Raw genomic sequence first — 22,292 nt, forward strand, 5'->3', positions numbered from 1 at the left:
TTCACCAGGCAACGCCGGTCAGCTGCTGTTTGTGTATGAGAAATCGGTTGGAAACTTTCCTCAAGTCAGCACGTTCTAGGTGTCGCCACCGGCGCCAACCTTGTGTGAATGCTCTGAAAAGCTAATCATTTGCATATGACAGCATTTTATTCCTGTCGGTTAAATTTCGCGTCTGTAGCACGTCATCTTCGTGGTGTAGCAATTTTAGTGGCCAGTAGTGTATGTTCGGAGTAAGATGTTAAGGGCGGGAAAGAACCACCATGGTCTAATAACTGTGTTAGAAAACTGCTCGGTAAGCAAAGAGAACTTCACCTCAGATTCAAGAGAAGTAAATATCTAGCTGAGAAACAAAAGCTGAACGATGTGAAGATGAGCGTAAAGAGGCCAATGTTCTATAATTTCGAAAGTAAAGCTTCGTCAACTGATCTGAGTAAAGACCATAAGAGATTTTGGTCGTATGTGAAATCAGTAAGTGGGTCAAAATCAGCTATTTATTAACTCGGCGACCACTATGGCACAAAACGGTAGATGACAGAGAGAAAGCCGAAACTAAATTCTGTCTTCCAAAATTATTTCGCTGCGGAATATCGTGCCCCTCCATTCGATCGCCGTCTCTTCTTCTTCTTCTGTAGTGGTCAATCTAGGGATTGGTTTGCAACAGCTACAATGGCAGCTTTTCTCCATTCTGTGCGTCTTTCAGCTTTTCTCTTCATTTCTTTATAGGTGTTAGATCCCACATCTTTCACGATTTGATCCATGTACCTCAGTCGTGGTCTTCCTCTTGGTCTTTTTCCCTCAACATATCCCTCTTTGATTGTGTTCAGGAGTCCTTTATGTCTTAATAGATGGCCTGTAAATTGCACTCTTCTGTTAACAATGAATCTCCAGAAGCTTCTCTTCTCACCTGCTCTTTCCAGAACCACTTCGTTTGTGACCTTGTCGATCCTTTTTATTTTGAGCATGCGTCTATAGCACCACGTTTCAAAAGAATTTAACTTCTGGTCTTCCTCTGTCCCAAGAGCCCATGTTTCACACCCATAGCATGCCACACTCCACACATATGATTTCAAAAATCTTTTCCTGATTTCAAGGCTGATGCTCTTAGATGTTAATATGTTTTTCTTCTTGTTAAAAGGAGCCTTTGCTTGAGCTATTCTGCGTCTCACTTCTGCCTTGCTCCTTCCATCCCTGGTAATATTACTGCCCAGATAAGTAAATTTATCAACTTGTTCAAGCAGTTCATTGCCTACATGAACTTGGACTTTCACTTGATCTTCTTTGTCGCATGCCATTACTTTTGTTTTTGCTTTATTAATTCTCATATTATATTCTTCACCCATAACTTTATCCATTCTATTCAGTAGGACTACAACATCTTCTTCACTTTCAGCCAGGACAGCTATATCATCGGCATATCTTATATCTATTCGTTGGCCATGAATTACTACACCTGTCTGTGAATTTTCCCTTACTTTTTTCAGCGCCTCTTCAATGTATACGTTAAAGATAACAGGGGATAGTGCGCAACCTTGTCGGACACCTTTCCGTATCTGCACCTCTTCTTGTTTTGTCCGTCCACGGATAACTGCTGTCGATCGCCGTACGGACGTCAAAATGGTAGATATTGAGATAACCGATAGCGGAATAGAAAAACAACTACAGCCGCTTAGTAGTGGAAAGGCGCCAGGATAAAATGAGACACCTATAAGATCCTACAAAGATTATAGGAAAGAACTGGCTCCCCTTCTAGCAGTAATGTATCATAGATGACTTGAGCAACAAAGGGTACCTAGCGACTGGAAGAAAGCGCAGATCATTTCCGTTTCTAAAAATTGCCGTAGGACAGATGCACACAATTATAGACCTATACCGTTGACGTCAGTCTGTTGTAGAATTATGGAATACGTTTAATGCTGAAGAATTATGGCATTCTTGGAGAAAGAATGTCTCCTCTATAAAAACCAACATGGATTCCGCAAATAGAGTTCCTGCGAAAAACATTTCACTCTGTTCCTCCATGAGAACCACAGTGCCGTAGACACTGGCGCTCAGGTTGATGCCGTGTTTCTTGACTCTAGGAAGGTATTTGACACCGTCCTTCACTGCCGTTTAGTGAAAAAAGTACGAATTTATCGAGTATCGGAGCAGATTCGCGACTGGATTCAAGACTTTCCTGCAGACAGAGTTCAACATGTCGCTGTTAACGAAACAATATCGACAGATGTCAAGGTAATTTCCAATGTATCACAAGGAAGTGTGATAGGTCCGTTACGGTTTACAGTATATACAAATGATCTAGTAGAAAGCGTCGGGTACTCTCTAAGGCTGCTCGCAGATGATGCGGTTGTCTGTAACAAAGGAGTTACGCCAGAAGATAGTAACAATTTGCAGAATGGCCTCCAGAGAATTGCTGAATGGTGCAGGCTCTGGCAGTTGACCTTGAACGTAAGTAAATGTAACGTATTGTGCATACATAGGAAAGGAAATCTACTACTGTACAGCTACACTATTGATAACAAACTACTGGAAACAGTATCTGCCTCAAAATATCTATGAGTAACTATCCGAAGCGACCTTAAGTGGAATGACCGTATAAAACAAATAGTGGGAAAATCAGATGCCAGACTCAGATTCGTATGAATAATTTTAAGCAAATGTAACTCATCCACGAAGGAAGTGGCTGACAAGGCGCTTGTTCGATCCATTCTAGAGCTTTGTTCATCCATCTGGGATCGCTAGCAGATAAAACTGACGGAAGTGAGTGGGAAGATCCAACGAAGAGCGGCACGTTTCGTCAAGGGATCGTTTAGTAGGTAGGAGAGCGTTGCGGAGATGCTCAACAAACCCCATTGGCAGACGTTACAAGAGAGTCGTTGTGCATCACGGAGAGATTTGCTACTGAAATTTCGAGATAGCACTTTCTGGGAAGAGTGAGACAACATATTGCTTCCCCCTTATACGTCTCGCGTAATGACTATGAGGAGAAAATTCGAGAAATTAGAACCACTACAGAGGATTGCCGACAATCATTCTTCCCACGCGCTACTCGCGAGTGGAACAGGGTTGGAGGGCTCAGTTATTGATACAGAAGTACTCTCCGCCACACACCATTAGGTGGCTTGCGGAATATGATGTAGATGAAGAACTGTAATAGCTGAGATATCGACAACTATGCCTTATGAACTGATACTTTTTAATACAACTCTAAATTCCACTCAGTGTTTCTGTTTATCAGTATTGTTTTGTTTTAAACTCTTTCCTGAGGACAGAAAAGATGGGTATAAGCATTTTGGTCAACATTTGTTCCAGTAATATACATACATCAGATGCACTACATACACTACTAATAATATGGGAGACAGATGTTAATAAAACCGAAATAAATTACTTTAATACCACCCATAAATTGTTTATAATATCCACATTCTGTGGTGGATGTTCCGATAGATGACTGTTGAAACTGAGAGGACAAGTATTTTCCATATGACTAATAACACAACTTCATAGAAAAAGTACATCCGTGATATTTGAATGTAAAAGTAATAATAAGGAGGTCTGAACCAAAATTCTTTATTAAGACATAAAAAATTACACCAATCTGAAATAGATCTCAGAAATAAAAATTTAAAATATTAGTAACACTATGTCGTTTATTAGCAAAACAAATCGTCTTTTATTAGTAAAGGAAGGAAAAATAGTATATTAACAAAATACAACTAAAATAAATTTGACTGGAAACCGAAATTGCCTACAGACGCACAAGTATAAGGTTAATATGCAATGTTCCTAATTTTTAAGACTGAAATATAGTAATTTTAGTGTCTATATATGAATACAAGATTGACTTACGTTTTGCAGAATAGCAGAAAGCAACTGTATGTGACAATAAATTGTTATTGCAACAGACATATTTCAAAAAAAAATAACAGATAAACCTTGATAGATATACAATGAAAACATATTTATAAGCATTAGAGATGCTCTTAATAAAGTATAAACAGATATTTAAAATGCGTAAAGATACAGGAATAAATTTACATTTTTATAATAAGACAACAAAATAAGAATGTTTTCATACTAAAATACTTGCATCAAAATTGTGATTCTTGATGGAGACCAAGATTAAGTTGGACAAAGGTGAGAATAGAATTCAGCAGTGACACCTAAAGAAAATCATCTATAATTTGCCTTAAACACTCTACCGAAATCTCGGAAAATTTAAATCTAGATGGGGCTTTGAACCCTGCACCTTTTGAGTGCTAATCCAGTGCCAAAGCCTCTGCATTATTTTATACATTTGCAACGAATAGCAAATATTTGCTAGGGGGGAAGGAAAGACGGAATTAAGAAAGTTTCAGAGGTATTGTCTATCTGTGTCCCAGGCATCACATGGAATCGGTTAATATTTTTTTCTCAGTGAATCTATTTTTCAAAATTTAACATTCAATCAGAACTGATTCTCAGATTACAGTTTACTAACTTAATTTCTGAAGTTGTATTGTAAATCTAAATACAAGAGTAAAGCATAATACCAGTACTGCTGATATGCCAAGATTAGATGTATTCGAGGTTGCAACAAACTCATGTTGCATATAGCGTAAGAAATCTCCAGTGGAACAGAGTGGAATACTAATAATCAAAAATGAGACACTTGTAGGAGACACAGGGACATCATAATATCTATGTTATAACCTACACTAAGCTTCAGGGCTTTGTTGGTCTGTGTTGAAATGAATATCAGAAATCACCGTACTGCATTACTCTGAGTAAGTCCACACAGCATGTGTTAAAAGAAACAACGTGCATATTATTATTTATGAAGAGTTGTGGAAACATTAAAGGAAAAAGAGGCTGTTTCATGTCTCATAGAATTTACACAAGATTGCATCATTGTAGTTTACAGTGTTTTTTAAAAGAAACGTGTGTAGAATGTATAATCCAAATCCATAATATGGAAGTTTCCTTCATTTCGTTGATATGTTGGTGATTTTGTTTCTACTCCCCTACCAAGAGCAACAGACAAGAGGAAGTCAATGGGTTTCCAACATTCCACTTCAGTATCAACAATTTCTGTAGTGTGCATCCTTTGATATCTCTGTTATACATCTGTCTCGAGTGAGCATGCAGCCATATCTAATTTATAAGTATACACAAATTAATAATACAGCATTATGATACATCTTCTAAATGAGTTACTGTAAATCAGTTGAACTGTGACGATCAAAACGAGAATGTGTCTCATTGCAGCAACATAGACTGGAGGAAGACTGCAGCCGTTTGACTGCTTGCAGAAGTCGAAGTTCCTGGGGCTGAGGTGGATGCATTGTTGTCAGGTCCTAGCGGCTACACGTAGGGTGTCACTGCCGGGGGCCAGGTGAGTGCATTGGATTGATCTAGCGGAAGTAGACACGCCGCATCAAGGTTGAGGTGAAGCAGGGTTGAAGCAGCCCGCCATGTAACAGGCGCTCTCTGTCGGTGCGTAAGCGTACTTGCTGAGCCACGGTGCGGTTTACGTCTGTGAGCAACGATACCAGGTCCTTGACTCCCCTATGAGCTACCAGTTCGTCGTGCAGAGTCTGCACAAACCGCGAGGCATTTTGTGTGTCACGGGTGGGTGTGACTCCTGTAACATAATTGAAAGACTCAGAAAATTTCCAGGAAGTCAATAGACTCTGCTGCTACAGTAACACATTGTATATCATGGATATCCTCACTGCTAAAATTCAATAAAAGAAGGTCTCGAGCCATTGGGCCCGAATCAATTTAAGCTAAGCGTATTTATAAGATATTAAGATAATATAGTCATATGTAGAAGTTGTTGTGGGTAAGAGAAATGAGATCTGCATTCACACTGCACTCTCAGTCCCGTATCGAGAAGTCAGTTTACCTGCATCCACAATCACGGATACTGGTATTTTGCAAACCACTTTAACGTGTTCGGTAGGACGTAACTCTGAAGGTATCACTGACCCTCTCCTGGATTTCCATCTGCATTCCATTCGATAAAGAACATAGATGCTGACCATGATCATACTTTAATACAACACAGCCTTTCATTTACGTAATACAGTTCGTTAAGTTACAAACTTCAGTGATAATTATGAAACCTATTTAATGCGGAACGTTTGTAGAATACTGGGAAGTTCACTACTGGCCATTAAAATTGCTGCACCAAGACGAAATGCAGATGATAAATGGGTATTCATTGGACAAATACATTATACTCGAACTGACACATGATTACATTTTCACGCAATTTGGGTGCATAGATCCTGAGAGATCAGTACCCAGAACAACCACCTCTGGCCGTAATAATGGCCTTGATACGCCTGGGCATTGAGTCACACAGAGCTTGGATAGCATGTACAGGTACAGCTGCCCGTGTAGCTTCAACACGATACCACAGTTCATCAAGAGTAGTGACTGGCGTATTGTGACGAGCCAGTTGCTCGGCCACCATTGACCAGACGTTTTCAATTGGTGAGAGAGAGATAAGGGAATGTGTTGGCCAGGGCAGCAGTCGAACATTTTCTGTATCCAGAAAGGCCCATACAGGACCTGCAACACGCGGTCGTGCATTGTCCTGCTGAAATGTAGAGTATCGCAGGGATCGAATGAAGGGTAGAGCCACGGGTCGTAACACATCTCAAATGTAACGTCCACTGTTCAAAGTGCCGTCAATGCGAACAAGAAGTGACCGAGACGTGTAACCAATGGCACCCCATACCATCACGCCAGGTGATACGCCAGTATGGCGATGACGAATACACACTGCCAATGTGCGTTCACCGCGAAGTCGCCAAACACGGATGCGACCATCATGATGTAGTAACAGAACCTGGATTCATTCGAAAAAATGACGTTTTGCCATTCGTGCACCCAGGTTTGTCGTTGAGTACACCATCGCAGGCACTCCTGTCTGTGATGCAGCGTCAAGGGTAACCGCAGCCATGGTCTCCGTGCTGATAGTCCATGATGCTGCAAACGTGGTCGAACTGTTCGTGCAGATGGTTGTTGTCTTGCAAACGTCCCCATCTGTTGACTCAGGGATCGAGACGTGGCTGCACGATCCGTTACAGCCATGCGGATAAGATGCCTGTCATCTCGACTGCTAGTTATACGAGGCCGTTGGGATCTAGCACGGCGTTCCGTATTACCCTGCTGAACCCACCAATTCTGTATTCTGCTAACAGTCATTGGATCTCGACCAACGTGAACACAAAGGTCGCGATACGATAAACCGCAATCGCGATAGGCCACAATCCGACCTTTATCAAATTCGGAAACGTGATACGCATTTCTCCTCCTTACACGAGGCATCACAACAACGTTTCACCAGGCAACGCCGGTCAGCTGCTGTTTGTGTATGAGAAATCGGTTGGAAACTTTCCTCATGTCACCACGTTGTAGGTGTCGCCACCGGCGCCAACCTTGTGTGAATGCTCTGAAAAGCTAATCATTTGCATATGACAGCACCTTCTTCCTGTCGGTTAAATTTCGCGTCTGTAGCACGTCGTCTTCGTGGTGTAGCAATTTTAGTGGCCGGTAGTGTAATACGAAGTCGTGTTACAAGTTGTCACAATTTGCATACTGCTAAAGGTTTATGGTATTGTTCGTTTATAAAGTGTGCGAAAATTCCCCACAATGTTGTTAGGACTCATGTTTTAGCGGTAAAGAGTATTCCTGGAAACTGCCAGGACCACGGAAATTTTGAGTCTGCTTGTAAGCCAACCTTCACCTCCCAACTATGTGAGGAGTCACCAGGTACGACACGTGGTTCGTATTCCACGTTAAACTGTAGCTGCCCTTTCCCCTGTTGGACAAATGCGAGAAAGGTCACACAAGTCACCGAACTTTCGTCCAATCGAAAGAGGTGCATTTGGCCACCGAGCCGCGCACAATTTTTATTTCCATAATGTTTATTAATGCTAACAGGCTACATGTCTCAATGTATTGAGCGTTGCATTGTGTACTTGTAGATATATTTAAGAGGAACATTGACTGATTGGCTGATTTTATACCATACATTATGTCGTTTGTGATACAGAAAAAGGAATCATGTAATGAGACGTAAAATCCAGTGGATGGAATATCGTAGGACAAGCTTCACGTCGCCTTTTACTGCTTTCGGTAGTTTAATATCTCTTACTGCAAACAAAGCAGGAATGGCAGAGATGGTGCGATGAAAATAGGATGCACGTCTAAAAGTTGCGCAACACCAGGAAGAACGGCACGTCGCCATCGTTTGTTCTTCCAAAAGTTAACGACGAATCTACCCTTACCAGAACACTAGGAATTGAAACCAGTATAGTGCGGCTCCGTTCCAAATGGGTAATAACAGTGACTGGAAACTTAAACAATCCTTACAATCTGTGTCATGTAACAGAAACAGACGAAAGTCATAATACTGACACCATCCCTTAAATTTTAGTAACAACGTAATTATTATCGCGCATAAATGAAGATATGTACTCGATGTTTATCTGCAAAGTAGTTATTGCTGTGAATATCCGCATCGTCATCGGCCTAGCAATGCACATCTTGTTTGACTGCAGTGGCTACCGTCGTCTCATTCAGAAAAAAAGAGACTTCAGACCAAGTGAAAATTGAAAAGCCAGCTTCAACCAATATGTCTGGACGATGTCAAGAACGACAACCTCAGTATCAGCATCTGAATGCGCCAAAAAGGAGCATAATGAACAGTCTGTGGGAAATCTGTTCGTCATCCTGTGATATTTCATGTGCATGAAGCAAGCTCTTCCAATAGCGAAGGACGAGTAGAATCTGTAGCTTCACATGCAATGAAGAGTTGATACTGGATCACTCAATGTGACCAAAAGACAACATCATCTAATCCTATATGAATATCACAAGAGGCACACTGTGGTTCATAGCGCCGACAAAACTCTGGAGACGTACAGCGAATGTCGACAGTTCAGCACGGATGGTGCGACGCTGTCATATGCAGATTGAACTGACTATAAGCGTGCTATTTATATTGGCTTCCACAATCTGGAAGCCAAAATGCGTCATACTGCAACTGTCACGTGAGCGCGTCTGCTAACGTCCAGAGGGTTTTGGACAAGGCACAATGGAACCTGTTTTACAGTGATGGCTGACAGCTGTCTCGGTGACCGGAATTTGGCCGCCTGAAATGCTGAGGGGCTTATTGATTACTCCATGTCTGGTTACTTCGAGTGCCACACTGTATACAAAATGCGATTTTGAATCATGTACATTGACGGCGATACGGACAGCAAGTACTTAATCGACGAGGTTTTAGAGCGAGCGGTACTACCCCTCCTAGCTATACAACTTGCTGTTCTTCAGCAGGGCAACACCCTGTTGAATTCTTCTCGGGTTATCAGCCGAGTGGTGGCGTCGTCTTGGCGCAACGTTTCAATGAGTTTCGTACCCATTATCTTCTGGCGAAGTGTCGGGATGATACTGACGCTGACACAGACGGGCCTTTACCTTGGCCCGAGGTGTGGGAGTTTAAGCTTAACAGCTGTTCCTCCTTACAAGGGAACATCCCCATCGCACCCCCCTCAGATTTATTTATAAATTGGCACAGTGGATAGGCCTTGAAAAATTGAACACAGATCAGTCGAGAAAACAGGAAGAAGTTGTGTGGAACTATGAAAAAAATAAGCAAAATATACAAACTGAGTAGTCTATGCGCAAGATAGGCAACATCAAGGAGAGTGTGAGCTCAGGAGCGCCGTGGTCCCGTGGTTAGCGCGAGCAGCTGTGAAACGCGAGGTCCTTGGTTGAAGTCTTCCCTCGGGTGAAAAGTTCACTTTCTTTATCTTCGCAAAGTTATGATCTGTCCGTTCGTTCATTGACGTCTCTGTTCACTGTAATAAGTTTAGTGTATGTGTATTACGACCGCACCTCAAAACCGTGCGATTAGTACACGAAAGGACGTGCCTCTCCAATGGGAACCGAAAACATTTGATCGCAAGGGCATAGGTCAACCGATTCCTCCATAGGAAAACACGTCTGGTATATACTATACGACACTGGTGACGGCATGTGCGTCACATGACAGGAATATGTTGTCGACCCACCTAACTTGTACACTTGGCGAATGAGTGAAAAGATTCTTCTACCTTGCCCGATTTAGGTTTTCTTGTGGATGTGATAATCACTCCCAGAAAAGTGATGAAAACATAAGAGTTTGTCACATAAACTGCAACAAATGAATGCAACAATTTCACAGTCACACAGTTTTCCCTGTGCTCTGTCAAAACATATGATTTTTAACGTTTTCAAATTTTTCTCTGTGTAGACCGTCAAATCCCGCATATGTACAAGCAAATCTGAACATGTCCTGGAATTTTGGAGAGCGAAGTTGATTATGAATGAGTGCCTGAACTTTCATAATATTGTCTGAAAATAAAAAATTAAACTTTTCACTGGAGGGAAGACTTGGACCAAGGACCTCTCGTTCCGCAGCTGCTCACGCTAACCACGGGAACACGGCGCTCCCGAGTATACATTATGCTTGATGTTGCCTTTGTTGCACATGGACTACTCAGTTTGTGTATTTTGCTTATTTTTTTCGTAGTTCCACACAACTTCTTCCTGTTTTCTCGATTGATCTGAGTTCAGTTTTTCAAGGCGTATCCACTGTGCCAACTTATAACTAAATCTGAGGGGGCTGCGAAGGGGAGGTTCCCTTGTTAGTTCCTTGCGGGTTGAGTTGATGATGCCTGGCGTTGTGGTTTGTCCTCGCTTGTACTGGTGGTCGTTCATATTTGCCAGCATGCAGGCATGCTAGCGGTGGGAGTTGACCTTTTGACTCTTCTTTCCGTAGCGCATGATGTAGTTTAGCGCGGTCTCCAGCTCCGCTGACAGCTTCCGCTCTCCATCGCGGACCTCCTTCCGTAACCGGGCGACTGCGTCCTCCAGGATGAAGTCCCAGTCGCACGGCGTGAAGACAGGGTTCTGTTCATGGTGTGCAGGTGCTTTTTGCTGACGAATTCGAGCATGATTGCTCGATACCCGACACGCAGTTCGTACGGCCTGTGCGGAACTGTTGGCTTCCTTTTACCTTCGACTAGCGCGAAGAGGTAGGGGTGCTTGTGGGCGTTGTAGCACCCTTCCCGCAACATGACGGCAATCTTCTTCGTACATCTACATCTACATTCATACTCCGCATGCCACCCAACGGTGTGTGGCGGAGGGCACTTTACGTGCCACTGTCATTACCTCCCTTTCCGGTTCCAGTCGCGTATGGTTCGCGGGAAGAACGACTGCCGGAAAGCCTCCGTGCGCGCCCGAATCTCTCTAATTTTACATTCGTGACCTTCTTGGGAGGTATAAGTAGGGGGAAGCAATATATTCGATACCTCATCCAGAAACGCACCCTCTCGAAACCTGGACACCAAGCTACACCGCGATGCAGAGCGCCTCTCTTGCAGAGTCTGCCACTTGAGTTTGCTAAATATCTCCGTAACGCTATCACGCTTATCAAATAAACCTGTGACGAAACGCGTCGCTCTTCTTTGGATCTTCCCTATCTCCTTTGTCGAACGAGTGTTTTGTAAGCCACCTCCTTTGTTGATGGACTACATTTTCTAAGGACTCTCCCAATGAATCTCAACCTGGTACCCGCCTTACCAACAATTAATTTTATATGATCATTCCACTTGAAATCGCTCCGCACGCATACTCCCAGATATTTTACAGAAGTAACTGCTACCAGTGTTTGTTCCGCTATCATATAATCATACAATAAAGGATCGTTCTTTCTATGTATTCGCAATACATTACATTTGTCTATGTTAAGGGTCAGTTGCCACTCCCTGCACCAAATGCTTATCCGCTGCAGATCTTCCTGCATTTCGCTGCAATTTTCTAATGCTGCTACTTCTCTGTATACTACAGCATCATCCGCGAAAAGCCGCATGGAACTTTCAACACTAGCTACTAGGTCATTTAAATATATTGTGAAGAGGAACGGTCCCATAACACTCCCCTGTGGCACGCCAGAGGTTACTTTAGCGTCTGTAGACGTCTCTCCATTGAGAACAACATGCTGTGTTCTGTTTGCCAGAAAAATCTTCAATCCAGCCACACAGCTGGTCTGATATTCCGTAGGCTCTTACTCTGTTTATCAGGCGACACTACGGAACTGTATCGAACGCCTTCCGGAAGCCAAGGAAAATGGCATCTACCTGGGAACCTGTATCTAATATTTTCTGGGTCTCGTGAACAAATAAAGCAAGTTGGGTCTCACACGATCGCTGTTTCCGGAATCCATGTTGATTCCTACAGAGTAGATTCTGGGTTTCCAGAAATGACACGATATGCGAACAAAAAACATGTTCTAAAATTCTACAACAGAGCGATGTCAGAGATATAGGCCTATAGTTTTGCGCGTCTGCTCGACGACCCTTCTTGAAAACTGGAACTACCTGTGCTCTTTTCCAATCATTTGGAACCTTCCGTTCCTCTAGAGACTTGCGGTACACGGCTGTTAGAAGGGGGGCAAGTTGTTTCGCGTACTCTGTGTAGAATCGAATTGGAATCCCGTCAGGTCCAGTGGACTTTCCTCTGTTGAGTGATTCCAGTTGCTTTTCTATTCCTTTGACACTTATTTCGACGTCAGCCATTTTTTCGTTTGTGCGAGGATTTAGAGAAGGAACTGCAGTAACCTGCGGCATGTTGGTACTGTCTGGAAACGGTATGGTGTCGGAATGGACCACTTCTTGTTTCCCCTGTGGCTTGCCGGTCTCTTCTTCTTGTTTCCCCTGCAGCTTGATCCCCCCAGCGGGAGGTGGGGAAGGAGCAGACGGCAGTATGTCCATGGGCGTCTGTATTGCTACAGGCTCCGGAGGGACGACCGGTTGCGTTGCCACAGCCACCCCTGCGTGTCGTCCCGCCGTAGAGGCGGGGCGGTTGTCTTCTTCTGCACCAACCTAAGTTCTTCCCGCAGCTGTTGCAGCTGCCGGTGAACACCGACGAGCTCCTTATGCATGGCTGCCCTCTCTGCCTCCATCGCGGCTTTGAGAGCAGCCACTGCGGTGATGGGCGAAACTTCAGCCTCGCCGTCTTCTCGGTGGCGCGGTCCGTTTCCCCCTATGGAGTGGGATGACGGGGCCGCAACCTCTCCTCCGTGTACCGCTTGCTCCCTTGTGGCGGTGGATGTCTGCTGCTTCGAGTACGCGCAGCTGCGAGAGTCTGCAGCGTGCGCGCCACCGCAGTTCACGCACGTGGGCGCGATGTGTCGCGGTTTGTCACAGTCTCGTGTGTCATGCGCCTTGGCACACTTCAAACACGCGACTGCGCCGCTGCACGTCCTGGCGACGTGCCCGGCCCTCTGGCAGCGGTAACACTGCCTCTCGTGCAGCGGCCTGCTATGCTTCTTCTTGCTGCCCCGGCCATCTCCCACCGGCGTGAGCAGGAGTTTGGCCACAGCAGCCAGCTTGCCTCCCTTTCCGCGTCCGGACATGGCGTACACGAGCGACGGTAACGAAGTGAGCCGCAGCGAGTGGAGCAGCGGAGTGCGTGCCTGCGTCGTGAAGTGTCGGGATGGTCTCTCTCACCTTTTAACTTTCCCCTCCTTGGGGAAGTGTATAGAGAAGTTTGTAGCCTGTTGGTCTTTACTCTACAATGTGTGTTGTGAGTGTGTGATTGTCTTCGACTGTTTTGGCTGCCTGTGTGTTGTGTTGGTGTTCTGGTGGTGTCTAGTACTTCCCTGAGGTTGGTGAGATGTTGGATATTTTAAGGATTAAGGATTGGTGTTAGGATTTGGAGATTTTTGGGATTTTTCTCTTCGACTTTGTCGTGGAAGATCGTCATGGGGCGTTTGTGCTTGTCGCAGGACATGTCATACCGACCTAAGGACTAAACGTCTATCAGGCCCTCATACGGCCAGTAATGGAGTATACGTTGTAAGAGGTCCATGATTAAGGAATTTGTTGCTAGCGCACTCGAGCAATGTAATTTCGATGGATTGCTCACGCGCTGCCTGCGATATGTAAGCGATAAGAGAATCTCAGGCCAAAGAGCAGTGTTGACTGCAGTAGGAACTGTGTGGTAGTAGGAGTAAGCAGTAGCTAGCAGTCTGGTGTGTGAAGTTGGCTGGGCCGGTCGTGTGGAGCGATGGCGGAGCCTGAGCTTTGTAGTATAAAGTAAAAGCAGCGTCGCGCGTATGTAGTATTGTTATATCAAGTCCCATGTAAATGTTTTTAAAAAAATCTGTTAATAATAATCTTTCTCATAAAAACTAACTTTTGACAATCCTTCATCTCAGTTTAAAGAATTCACTAATTTCTCCAATCCATGGTCATCCCGATTAATGTAAAGAAAAACCAGTTGTTTCTTTTTATAGATGACAAATCTATCGGCCAGTATTGCACTGGGCTGTGCCAGAAAAGTTTAGTTTCATATAGGAGCAGATATATATGCGTTATCCGGCGACTAGACTGAGGTAATAATTTTCAATTTATTCAGTATGATCTTTCAGGGCCATGACGCAGCACTGCTGACGTCCAAAATTGGCCAGGTTAAATTGACAGTCAATTATTGAAAGGTTATAAGTGAGTCACATTTTTTATTATTGAGAGATTAGTCACATTTTATTAATGATAGGTTACGCAATTTTTCTATTGGTAGGTTATACTGAATGTGAACGACATAATTATATTTTTTACTGTTGAGAGTTTTAGGAATTTTTCTGTTGGGAGGTTACACTAAATGTGAATATTATTTATATTATTTTTTATTGTGGGGAGGTTACAACGTGCCCTCTCTGGGGATACGCGGCAAAGCAGCACCTGGACAAACTCCAGACACTGCAGAACCGCCTACTCAGCAGGGCACTGCATCTACCCATGGGATTCCCAACTGACGATCTGCACGCCGCTGTTGAAATCACACTGGCAAGGGCTTTCTATGACAGCTCTTCCAGATCTGGAAATAACCTTATCCAAACCTTAGGTCGGTATGTCACGTCCTTCGACAAGCACAAACGCCCCATGAGGATCTTCAACGACTAAGTCGAAAACAAAATCCCAAAAATCTCCAAATCCTAACACCAATCCTTAATCCTTAAAATATCCAACATCTCACCAACCTCAGGCAAGTACTAGACGCCACCAGAACACCAACACAACACACAGGCAGCCAAAATAGTCGAAGACAATCACACACTCACAACACACATTGTAGAGTAAAAACCAACAGCTAAAAACTCCTCTACACATTTCGCCAAGGAGGGGAAAGTTAAAAGGTTAGAGAGAGCATCGCGACACTTCGCCAGAAGATGATGGGTACGGAACTCATTGAAACTTTGCGACAAGACGACGTCACCACTCGACTGATAAGCCGAGAAGAATTCATCAGTGGAATACGCCGAGAAAGACTGAAATCGCATAGGGCAACACCCTTGCGCACTTGGCAATGAATGTGCAACCTTCCTTTGAAAAAAAATGGATACCATTGAGCCCCTGCCTTTCAGATTGGCTTAGGATTGCAGCCAGAAAACGTGTTTGTGATATGACTGGTCGGGAACTCAATTCAACTCCGTCAGCTGATACTGGTGCCTCGCGCAGTAACCGTGATGTTTAAGGCACCATCTCACCGATTGAGCGGCCCCTCCCCCAGAGGTTCAAGTCCTCTCTCGGGCATGGGTGTGTGTGTGTGTGTGTGTGTGTGTGTGTGTGTGTGTGTGTGTGTGTGTGTGTGTGTGTGTGTTTTGTTCTTAGCATCAGTTATTTTAATGGGGGGACGTTAATTAGAAACACACACTATTTCAAAAATGCACCAAATACACAGTTTTGGAGATATGGCAATGAAATTTTGTACCGCACTTTACATAAAAGTAACACATTTACATATAAATCTTTTGATTATATATATTCAACTTTTTTTTAATGAAATTTGAAGTTTTATTTTCAAAAAATAATGTATGTTCCTTTTTCTCAGAAAGTATTCAAAAGATTTCTATAAAAATTTCTCTGTTTCATCTCATTATATTGTAAGCTTGTCTCATGAGGTTTTTGGAAGAGGTCAAATAGGAGAATTTTCATAATTTTTTTAATTATTATTCCTCAAGTACAATTTTAAATTCATGCAAAATTCTAAGCCCTTTGCCCCATATCTCAGCTTGCAATCAGTATTTGAAAATTTTCTCTTGAGACAACGTTTATTAGGTTTACAGAAATATGTGAACAAAATTTCAGAATTCTGGCAGTGAGAGGATCTGAGGAAAAGGTACATAAACTTTAAGAGACAAACTTTTGAGGAAACGCAATTTAAAGTTCAACCTAACTTTTTTCCTTATGTCACTTCTTCAGAAGGCACCACATTTGTACTCTGGGTCGTCTTTCCCTTCAAGGCTTCTCTTCTGCTTTCTTGCTGTCTGTCTTGTTTCCTTTACCGGGTATTCAACTGACTTTTCAGCTGCAGAGACACGCTGTAAATCTATTTTTCTCAGGATGTATTGGGTAAAATTTCGTATCTTGAAGCCCATTCTTTCTAATCCCTTCATCCTTCCGACGTTTCCATCATTAAATACACTAACTGCATTACAAGTTGCAATTCTGACAACTGTAGCAGATGCAAATGTGTTTTTAGGACATCGTTTCCATATGAGTGAATTAAGAGACTCATTTGGATTTTGGGTTTTGCCATGAACACACTTTTTGAGAAGTGCAGGATCGGTCAGAAACCTGTAAGTGGGCTTCACAAGATCTAGGATACAATTTGGAAGCCTCTCCTTGTGAATGTAGGGGTTGTTATCCCTCTGAGCTTGGCGTGGCAGGGAGGCCGCGTCACACTTTTAATTAATTTTCAGGCACTTCGGATGCGATTTAAGCCTTGAAACTTTGGGAACTTATTGCCCATCCGTTGTACTAGCAAATAAAAAAATAAATCGATAATTGACATTTTTGGTCATTCATCAACGTCCTCCCTTAAGTTAGTTTAAGTAGTGTGCAACTCCACGGACCGATGACGTCAGCAGTTTGGTCCCTTCTGAATTCACACACATTTTTTTTTCTTTTTTACTACTGGTTTTTTATGGACTCTAATGAATACCGAATCTCAGGAGATAACCAGGAACATATCTGGATCGTCTTTAATTTAATATCACGACGTTTAGAGACCCTGATTCTCGTAACTGATGCCTTCATACGATACTAAGCTCTTATATCCAAACATAATGCACACCCTTGTTTTCTGGAGAATATTGTCACCTGATCATAAAATTAAGCCTGTGAAGCACATCGTAGTTGAACCATGAAAGTTTGGTGCCTCTCTGTGTTGTGTTCACATGCGCAAAGTATAAGATATAGTTCCGCAATTACAATCATTTACGTATTCTCATGTATCTAGTTTGGGGTACACAAGTTTATTTCAGTATATTTACCCTCCTTGGTGTAATGACTCCTCACATATCTTTCCGCCATCCGCTTAGAAAGCATCAGAGAACACCATAGTCGGTGTGGGAGTGTTCCATTACCAGACTGGTACACGACTTTAATCTGTCATGTGGCTAAGAACCAGCGAACACTCTAGTTAGCAGGGAGCTTTTCAGTCCAATTCATGACATACATACCTTCGAATGCAGAATACGAGACTAGGATGTCGGCGTAGGAATCACGCCCCTCGTCCGAGGTGTCGCTGACGATGTTGCTGATATTCACATCGAGATTGAGGCCGCGTCCTCTACTTGCCTGCAACCAAAAAATGATTCCCCAGGAAAGATTCACAGCATAAACAGATAATATTATAGCTCTTTCAGAGACATCGAATGTGTTGGAAGATCATTTGAATGGAATGGATAGTGTCTTGGAAAGAGGTTACAAGATGAACGTCAACAATAGCAAATCACAAGTAATGGAATACTGTCCAGTCACATTGTGGGGTGGCGAGTACGTTACTTCAAATGGTTCAAATGGCTCGGAGCACTATGGGACTCAACTGCTGAGGTCATGAGTCCCCTAGAACTTAGAACTAGTTAAACCTAACTAACCTAAGGACATCACAAACATCCATGCCCGAGGCAGGATTCGAACCTGCGACCGTAGCGGTCTTGCGGTTCCAGACTGCAGCGCCTTTAACCGCACGGCCACTTCGGCCGGCTTACGTTACTTCACTGGTTTAAAGTTTTGATGGCGTCTTTAATCACGTGAGCCTGGCAACTAATTTGGTGGGCAGCCAGAAAGCGAAGGGAAACATACTGACCTTAGTTTCCAGTCTGCACGGTCACATTCCGGTCCAGCCCACTGAAAGAAAACTGTCTATTTCCCATTTCTTTGCGGGAACAGGACTATGACTTCAGTAAAAGTTTAAAGTTCCAATCAAGATTTAATTTAATTAAAGTTTCTCACAAACAACTCTTAAAATTGCGTTATGTTCCATTGAAAACAAGTCTTTCTAATCTAACAGCACCTTTAGCAGTTCAGAGGCGACCTCTACGGTAACTTCCTACCAGATTGTTTTTCGCCCTCACTAACATCACTCAATTGAAAGTTCGCAATAAATGTTCAATCTAATCTAACAGCACCTTTAGCAGTTCAGAGGCGACCTCTGCGGTAACTTCCTACCAGATTGTTTTCCGCCCTCACTAACATTACTCAATTGAAAGTTCGCAATAAATGTTCAGAAATTCATGCGCGCCATAAAAGTGGAAATAAATTCATCACTTACCACGCGGAATTGAATTTCACACGGACGGCACACTAACAGTTATTTTACCGAATTCTAAACGACCCAGGACGGTGTACAGTCCTCGCGAGTTCACTATCCGTTTCCACTGCCAAATACGCGCTTATCACAGCTCGGCTCTGACGTCATCCGAGGCAGAGAGCGACCAGACGTTTAACTGGCGTACACCTCACAGTGTTTGAGAGCGAAGTGAACCTTCCTACTGCTTCAGGGGCTGTATTTATAAGGTGCCGGTGCGGACTGCCGAGAAAACATCTGTTGTCTCTACTTGCATACGGCAGCAGTCTACAAACGACTGCTATCTAGGCACATAATCTTCAATAATATAGTTACCCATTACTTCAGAAACTTCTTAATTTTTGCTGGTATGTAGATAAGCAGTTTGAAAGCACGTAGAAAGTTTCAGCTCGCTAGAATGAAAACTTTGCTTAGTAGAATTTATTTAGTGGAACTAACAGTAGATTGTTACCTCTGAACCATACGTTTGCTAAGACATATCAGTTGCTATTTATGTTACAAGTCTTAAACTTGGTGTAGCGCTATTATTTAATATATTTGATCATCTGGTTAGCCGGCCGGGGTGGCCGAGCGGTTCTGGGCGCTACAGTCTGGAACCGCCCGGCCGCTGCGGTCGTAGGTTCGATTCCTGCCTTGGGCATGGATGTGTGTGCTATCCTTAGGTTAGTTAGGTTTAAGTAGTTCTAAGTTCTAGGGGACTTATGACCTCAGTAGTTGAGTCCCATAGTGCTCAGAGCCATTTGAACCATTTTCTTGAATCATCTGGTTTAACCAAAATCCTCTGTCATTAAAATTTCAAGTACTTAATCTACAACACTTAGGTACATTTTAGTTACAAAATTAGTTTTTATTTAATTACTCAAAAACTATAAGAGGTAGATTAACGTGGACTCTCTGTTATTATTTTTGGGGTGTACTGAAGCATAAAACAAATTTTCAAGTTTCTAAGTCCATTATTTAGCGCCTCTGATTTTTCCTAAAAACGTGAATTCTGGCGTTAATTTTTGTTTTATGGTTTTGGAAACCAGCATCACTTATTTATAACTTCTAACTGCACCTTTTGACTCAATTCTGGCTTCCTAGCGTCATTATTTAGCGCCACTGATTTTTCTCTTAAAACGGTATTTTTCCTTAAACTATTAAGTTTAGAACATCAAGACTTGGTATTTGCAACATTATTACACTAAACTATAATTTAACGAAGTTTTAAACATAAATTTTGATTTTTAATTTCATACTAAATTGTTGTGCGCTACATGCAGACTCGTTAAGGTGAGGTGGCGCTACTAGCAGTGAACTGGGGTAAGTCGCGGCGCACTCGCTCGCCTCTGTATCTCACACAAGACACAGCGCTTGGTTTGCTCCAACATTAAGTGGTAATAAGCGATCAAGATGGTGTAGTTCCTATGGGTAGGTCCGATAACTAATAAGCAGATACTGAACTGCACTGGGAAGAAATGTGGCACAACTTCTCTAAAGGAATTGAAAAGTTAACGGAGCATATTCTTTGAGATTAAGGAGCAGTTAATTTCGAATGGAGGGAACTGTAGGAGAAAATTGAAGGGGAGAAACCATGGCCTGACAACAGTAAAGTTGCATAGATGGATGTAGCTTGCAGTAGCTATTCAGAGATGAAGAATTTTTTCGGGATAGGCTTTCGACTCGAGATCAAAACATCAAGACAGGGGAATTCCTTTTACCCAATACCTGACCTCGAGAAATCTGTCGATGCAGCTGTACTGGTATGCTCCAATACAGAATCGAGCTTCATTTATTATTTCAAGTGATCAATGATGGAACAAATGTCGGAGAATTTATGTTTAAAGCACAGCATTGTATCGTAGTGAAACGTGGACTGTGGGGATACCTGCACAGGAGAGAATCGAAGCATTTGTGATGTGGTGCTACAGAATAATGCTAAAAATTAGGTGGACTGAAGAGGAGGTTCACCGCAGAATCAGCGAGGAAAGGAATATACGCGAAACACTGACAAGGAGAGGGATCAGCATGATAGGACATGTGAAGACGTCAGGGAATAATTTCCACGGTACTAGACGGAGCTGTGGAGGGTAAAAACTATAGAGTAAGGCAGAGAATGGAATAAACCCAGCAAACAATTAAAGACGTAGGATGCAAGTGCTACTGTGAGACGAAAAGGTTGGCACAGATGAGTAATTGGTAGCACATCATACCAGTCAGAACACTGATGACTCAAAAAAAAAATGGCTACTAAATTATGTTGATTCTTATTCCGATTCAAAGATGGCCTAATACTGAGACTGCCTTCCGTGCTTCATGAAATCTGGAAACTTTACAAAGGACGCGTACAAAGAAAGAAAAGGGCGTGACTATCTACACCATCAACGTGTGGACAGCTGTTTTTCTTTCTTTTGTTGTCAAATAATGACATGATGCACTCTCCGACCCACCGAGTTGGCAGAGCTTCGGGGAGGAGCTCTACAAATAAACTAAGCTACAAACTGTAAAAAAGAACTGAAGGAGGTGTAGGCACTACTTTCATTCCGCTCCCCCAGCCACCATCTAACCTCAACAGAGATGTCGATTATAAAACATTTTGAGAATCAGCCTAAAACACGAACAATTTGCGCTCCCTCAGAATCGAAGCTTCGATCCACCCCTGGCTTACTCTTCATTAACACTCTGTTCTCTTGTTCACAATTCTGTACTCTTTCTATTAAATTCTGGAACCTATAAAACTGGGTAGTGAAGCCATGCGCAGCAGCAAGAGACAGAGTACAATGTGATCTACTAGCCAATAGCGCCATTCTGCGGTGTCTGATTACAGCCTGTGCTTTGGGGTGTGTGCATAATCTTTAACATTAATTTTTGGTTAAGGTATGGGTAGGTTGTTTTGCTATTGTGGAGTTTCTGTATGAGTGGCATAAGGCAGACACTTCAATTATTATATTAACAAGCGACAGCCGAGCATATATTTTTTTTTTCTGGAGAGAACCAGGAAGTAGAAACTGTGGCTCATTGCCTGTCGCTAGTGAATTCCTAGGGTAGCCAGTGGTTGGAGCCTCTAATGTGCAACAGAGGCAGAGAGAAGAGCACGCTGGCAACACTGAAAAGTTTTATCACTCTCTCTCTCTCTCTCTCTCTCTCTCTTTCTCTGTGTACAATGGGTCTCGCGAGCACATTCTTACTAGCACTATGGACACAGGGTACCACTCCCAAGTGACTCCTATGTTCCGTGAAAGCGTTGACGTCACCACCTTACTAAAAAAATACAGTAAAATAAAAATTATAAAAGTGAACACCAGGTTCCGTTTACACCAGGTGGAATCTCTAGGATCCTTTAACTACACTACTGGCCATTAAAATTGCTACACCACGAATATGACGTGCTACAGACGCGAAATTTAACCGACAGGAAGATGATGCTGTGATATGCAAATGATTAGCTTTTCAGAGCATTCACACAAGGTTGGCGCCGGTGGCGACACCTACAACGTGCTGACATGAGTCCAACCAATTTCTCATACACAAACAGCAGTTGACCGGCTTTGCCTGGTGAAACGTTGTAGTGATGCCTCGTGTAAGGAGAAGAAATGCGTACCATCACGTTTCCG

This window comes from Schistocerca piceifrons, chromosome 1 (assembly GCF_021461385.2).
Source record: "Schistocerca piceifrons isolate TAMUIC-IGC-003096 chromosome 1, iqSchPice1.1, whole genome shotgun sequence".
Classification (NCBI taxonomy): Eukaryota; Metazoa; Arthropoda; class Insecta; order Orthoptera; family Acrididae; genus Schistocerca; species Schistocerca piceifrons.